This window comes from Coffea eugenioides, unplaced genomic scaffold, assembly GCF_003713205.1.
Source record: "Coffea eugenioides isolate CCC68of unplaced genomic scaffold, Ceug_1.0 ScVebR1_193;HRSCAF=783, whole genome shotgun sequence".
Classification (NCBI taxonomy): domain Eukaryota; kingdom Viridiplantae; phylum Streptophyta; class Magnoliopsida; order Gentianales; family Rubiaceae; genus Coffea; species Coffea eugenioides.
Genome location: NW_020862380.1, coordinates 54,748 through 60,913, shown reverse-complemented (window position 1 = coordinate 60,913; position 6,166 = coordinate 54,748).

The following is a 6,166-nucleotide window of genomic DNA, read 5'->3' as shown; positions in this document are numbered from 1 at the left end:
GGTATTTTACATACGTGCAAGCTAAAAAATACCGAATTACACCCGTTCACTGCAAGTATACAGATCAACTAGTAGTTTAGGGTATATATCGGGTCGATCCCACAGGGAAGAGTGAACAATTACCCTAAAGCTTCTCTATTATTTAGACTATCAATGAATTATAACAAATTTAACCTACTGAAATATTACTGAAATTAATACAAAATAACAAATAAAAGCTCTTAGGTTGTGGTATCCCTAACTACTCATGCAAGTGCTATATTTGGATCATTAATTACTACATCTAGGCTAGTTATGGTGTAATTTCCTTATGCATTTGAATCCTACTTTCGTAGTGAATCAATTATACTTATAACTAATCCATACCTATTCTCATGGTTATGAAATTAGCTACAAGTTCATTTCTTCAATGAAATTACATGAAATGAATCACTAAAAACCACATAAATGCACCTCTACTTTCGTGAGTGTACTCCCTATGTTTAGCACTTCTTGAACTAGTGTTAAATCTCAATTTCCATTGCAGAAACAACACCTTAGATAATCACAATCAATGGTACCAGATTAATCATGATTTAAAGAGCCAAAGTGCTAAATAACTTGCTCAAATCATAGCAATCAAATAACCAAATAATAAACACTAACAATTATAGAAAGTTCAACCAAACCCAAGGCATAAACTTTAGAAACACATATTAAATATAAAATCCAGAACTTGTATATTAACTAAACTTGGAATCAAATACAAAAGATAAAGAGTTTGGAAGGAATACAACCCTTGTCACATGAGCTTTCTTCCTTGCCTTCTTCATCCTCCATCTTCATCCTAATCTAGATAATAAACAAGAATGGAAAAGCTACACTACTCTATACTAAGCTAAACTAACACTAAGAGAATGGAAAAGCTACATTTTTGCAGACTCCAAGCTTCTCCCGTATCCTCTCTCTCTATTTTATTCTTGGATCCCCCAATCTATATTCTCCAATCTCTCCTCTTGTTTTGTAATGAATTTGGCTATTTAATGATGAAAGTTGGTCAAGAAATGAGGCCTCCACCTTCCTTTTACAGCTGGGAATGTTTCTCACATGTCTAGCATCGCATGTGAGTTGGTGGGAGTGAAATTGAGTTTTTCGCGTACAAAGTAGCCTTCTCTGACCACAATCCGGCCAGGAATCCGGCCTTAAATCCGGCCATAATCCGGACGGATTGCTACAGTGACCATTTGGTCACTTCTGGTTCAATTTCCAGCTCTGCTCTGATTTTGCATCAACTTCCACTGAACGTTTCTTGATGATAAAAGCTGATTTAGCTCTTGACCAAAACATGTAACTTGTAGCCCTTTGAGTTAGCTTTCCAATGCATCAAGAATCACCTCATTTGGATCTGTGTAGACTGATAAATGACTAAAATACCCTTGACTGTTCACTGCCCTGTTCCAGTTTCGACCAGTAGAAATTTGCTACTGTAATTCGGAATTTTGACCTGGAAAACCTTCAAACTGGATTCAGATGCCTTCACCAAAGTTGTAGATCTATCTCTTATCTTCAAATGGGTTCAAGAATCATCCCAATCCGATCATTGTAGCTCAAGTTATAGCCGAAATACGAAACTGTGTCAAAACTGTCAAAATACACAAAATCCAAGTAAAAAGTGATAAAAACCTCATTTAATCACTTAAAAACATTTATTCACCAATTATAGCCAAAATCATTCATTTTCTTCCAATATTATAACCAAAGTGACTAAAAATAATATAAAATATCATACAATTATTACGTAAATTAATCACTTGTCAAACTCCCCCACACTTAAATCATTGCTTGTCCTCAAGCAATCCATACATAATCAACTACAATGATTCAAGAGGTGAAACAATATATGCACTTTGTCCAATTTAATTCCTCAAGACTTGGAAAATAATCATTATACAATTATTCAATTTACACTAAATACTCATAATATCAAGTAAAGGAAAGATAATTATACCCTAAATTCAACAAGTTAAACTTAATCTCTTACCCTAACTTAAATTTACAAATAAGCAAATCACATAGTCAATTTATAGCTTTCCTCCTCCTATAATCATCTTCTTCTCAAAATTCTATAACTAAGAGGGATTTATTCATACTAATTTTTACTTAAATAGTGAAAATGCCTTTTTACACGAAAATCGACACTTTTAGGTGAAGATCCCCGATTACTCAACATTTCACTTATTCAAGTTGCTATGCATACTCTTAATTCAAGTACCTTTTTACGCGAATGTCGACATTTGTAGATGCCAACCCCCGGTTACTCGGTACGAGAATCATTGGAGTAGAACAATTTTTATTTATTTTCTTTTCTCTTTTGTTTTTTTTTTCTTCTTTTTTTTTTCTTTATTTTTTTTTCTCATAGAAAAATATATAGAAATAATCAAGGAGGAGTATAACCTTTATCGACTATATCAATCACTTACTTGCAATTTTAAGTAAAGAGAAGAAATCTCATTAAACATGTAAAATTATAGGCATAATTTTCCTCACTTTACCAAATATACTTTCTAAAATGTAAACATCCTAATTGCATAATAATCATTTTCAAGTTAAATGAAGACTAAACCTTCCAAAATACACATAGAGTTTCAAAACTTGGAAGAATTTAAACACTTAAGGTTGGAACAAATTGGCCCTTTTTGAATGAAAATGCAAAAATTTGAAGAATTCTTTGGCCATAGTGAAATATTGGAAAAGATTTTAGAAAGATTTTGACAGAGTTTCCCCTTATAAATGGATGAAAACTCCCTGCCAACAAACCTAGTTTCAGTCAATTATCCACATGGCAAATAATTCCAATACAATTCCAACATTTCTAAACATTTAGATTCACAAAATATCATCACATGGCATTAAAATGCAAGTTCAAATATTTTCCTCCCCCACACTTAAACTTCACATTGTCCTCAATGTGAGAAAAGGAAAATAAATAAAGAGAAAAAGAGAATAATACTCTTATGAACTTGTGCAATCCGAATCCATGTCCAAGTGATGAATTTCCAACCTTAAGTAGTCCGAAATCCTTAAAACCACAACAGAGATGAAGATCACTTGGATTAGTTCACACAAAAGAAATAAGAAAAATCACTAAAAATTAAACATCACAAGCACTACAGGAAATAAAAGAAAACTAGTGGCAATGTCACGAGGTGACGAGCACTCCCTCAAGTAGTTGCTTGATCCGGTGAAGAGGGTGGAGTCGGAGGAGCTTCAATACCCAACTTGGACTCGATGCGACGAAGACGCTCGGAGTTCCGCTTATTCTCTTGGCGGCTTTTCTTCACCTCAGCCTCGACACAAAGCAGCTTGTCCATTATTTTCTTGAGAAACGACCGAGTGTCTTGAGGTGAGGTTGGAGGCCGTGAGGAAGACGGTTCAGTTGAGACCGGTGGGGTAGTTGTCTCAACCCCTTGGGCTCCTTCAATTCGTTCAATTTCTACTTCCTCCTCTTGCCTAATGTCTCCTTGAGCACCTCCTTGAGTTGAAGGACCACTGCCGTCTTTACTCTTCAAAATGAACCTGCAAAAATCCAATGTAAAGACGTCCTTCTTCTTGAGACCTGTAGGGATAGCGTTAGAAAAATCCACTCCAACCCTTTGAAACTCGAAAGTCAAGAACCGAGGATACGGGAAAGCATGTTTGATGTCGTTACTGCGAACCACAGCCCACATGTGGTTGGTGATAATCCTTCCCAATGGAATGCCTTGGATGTTTCCTAAGCCATGCTCCATTTTATCCAAGAAATAGATGTCACTTGTGCGCGCCTCATTGGTTCCACTTGCTCTCGGAATGATATTGGCGGCAAATAGGTAAATAAGGAGACGTTGTGACTCCGGAAATGATGAAGTCAATACTGAATATCGCCCCGTCGTTCGAGTAGCCTTGTACTCAACCCCTAAGCGTCCAAGTGCTTCTAGCATGTTCCACGAGTCCAAGTCATTGGGTTTGAAGGCTTTCTTCAAATCTACCTTGCGCCCCACATCCGAAACATGAAGATAGCGCTCCAAATCAGCTCTATGGACCCGAATTTTTCTCCCTCGCACTGTACTAGTAATCACCTCCGTGTCGTAGTGAAAAACCTTCTTGTCCTCCACATTTGCGTAAAATTCTCGGACAAGCTCCTCATAATAGAAGTTTGGGATGTTAAAGAAATTTTCCCATCCCAATTTGGCAAAGGAAGCCTTGAGATGGTAGACCTCCTCGACATCCGGAGTGACATCTTTTTCCACTAATACTTTAGCTCCCCTCCTAGCATTGTACCAAGCTTCATTTTCGGCGGAGGTGAAGCGCGACTTATCATAAGGGACTTCCTCTTCTTGTTCCCCTTGTGCCTCTTGTTCCTCTTGTTGTTGAGTTTCCTCTCCGGAGGATGGCTCTTCCTCAAGCTGTAGACGTCTACTAGCTTTTCTTTTCAAGCGCGGTTGTCTAGACGTTGAAGCTTCTCCTCTCCTGCTAGGAGGAGGGGATTTCACTGCACTTTTCTTAGTACGAGCCATTGTACCTAATTAAAATCATTAAACGTTAACTTCATTTAATAGGTACATTGCTAAGTAAAGATAAGGAAAACTCATTCACTTTAACCCCTTTATCTTATCAACTTACTTATATAATAGGTAGCAATTAATACCATAAGCAAGTATCAAAATTGATTATTGATAAAAATTGCTCTTATCATTTCTTCAATTAAAACATTTAAGCATATAATATCAAATAGTTAGAAGAAACAATTAAGTAAAGCAATTAAGCACACACACAACTTACTCCCAACTTAATGACCTTAATAAGCATAATGAAATGCTAAAAAGCATTTTAACCTTGAGATTAGACTTAAAACGGTCATTAATTTTCCTTTAACCAAAATTTCTAGAATAAACATGCCAAAAATTAAAGGATAAGCTAATTAAGACTAAATCTAGTATGTAAATATCCTAGAGCAATCCATTAATCTCATACATTTTTCTTCCATCCAATTAACCCAAAAATTTAGCTAATAATTAACAAGTCAAATTAACCCTCAAAATTAGCTAAAAATTGCTAAATTCACAAAATCATTACAAACTCATGAGTTAAACATCACCAATAATCATCAATAAGCTCAATAAACATAATAAAAAGCATCAAACTTCACAAAATGAAAAAAATTCGAAATTGCCCAAAAAAAAGTGAAAATTGGCAAAATTCAAATGACAACATTTGGTGAAGATTTGTTACCTCAAACTTGTTGGTAGATGATTGATGATGTAAATGGTGGAGAAACCCCCAAAAATTTCACTCCAATTTGGCCCCAAATGAAGAGTTCAAAAATTTGAAACCCTTGTTCTTCTCAAGCTCAAATCCGAATTAAAACTTGTTTTTGAAGGATTTTAAGCTATGAAATCAACTCACAAGGAAAAGGGAAATGTTTGGGTGTATTTAGTTTGGAGATTGGATGGTGAAAAGTTGGATTTTAGGAGTAGTGTGTGTTTAGGTGTGAGTGTGTGTGAAGTGTTGAAGCAAGAAGGAAGAAGAAACTTGGGGAATCCGTGCGCGGATTCCCTTCTATTGCGCAAAACGGCCAGAATCCGGCCAGTTTCCGGCCGGATATTCGGCCGGATTATCGGCCGGATACTGGCCAGTAGCCACGAATTTTTTTTTTTTCAATTTTGCCTCTCAATCCGGCCTTTAATCCGGCCTAAAGTTGGCCGGATTTAAGGCCGGATTTACTACAGTGCCTCTTTTTTTTTTTTTTTTAACTCTGCATATCCGGCCAGAAACTGGACGGATTTCCGACCGGATTTTCGGCCGGATATGAGGCAGTAGCTCCGAAAATTTGATTTTTTCTTCCCCTAATAATCCGGCCATGAATCCGGCCAGTTTATGGCCGAATTTGAGGCCGGATTTGCTGCAGAAATTTTTTATTTCTGCAGTTTTTCCTTCCGCTTTCCATTTTCAAAAGTTTTTTTTTTTTACTCACCCTATTTTCATCCTTTTCTATTTTCGTCAAGAAAAGTTCACCTTAAACATAAAAATTGTGCTTTCTCAACCAATTGCTTCTTGAATCATGAAATCATGCATCAATATAACTTTAGAATTAAGCACTTCAAATGCATGAATACGATCAAATGAACAAGAAAACTCCCTTTTTGTTTCC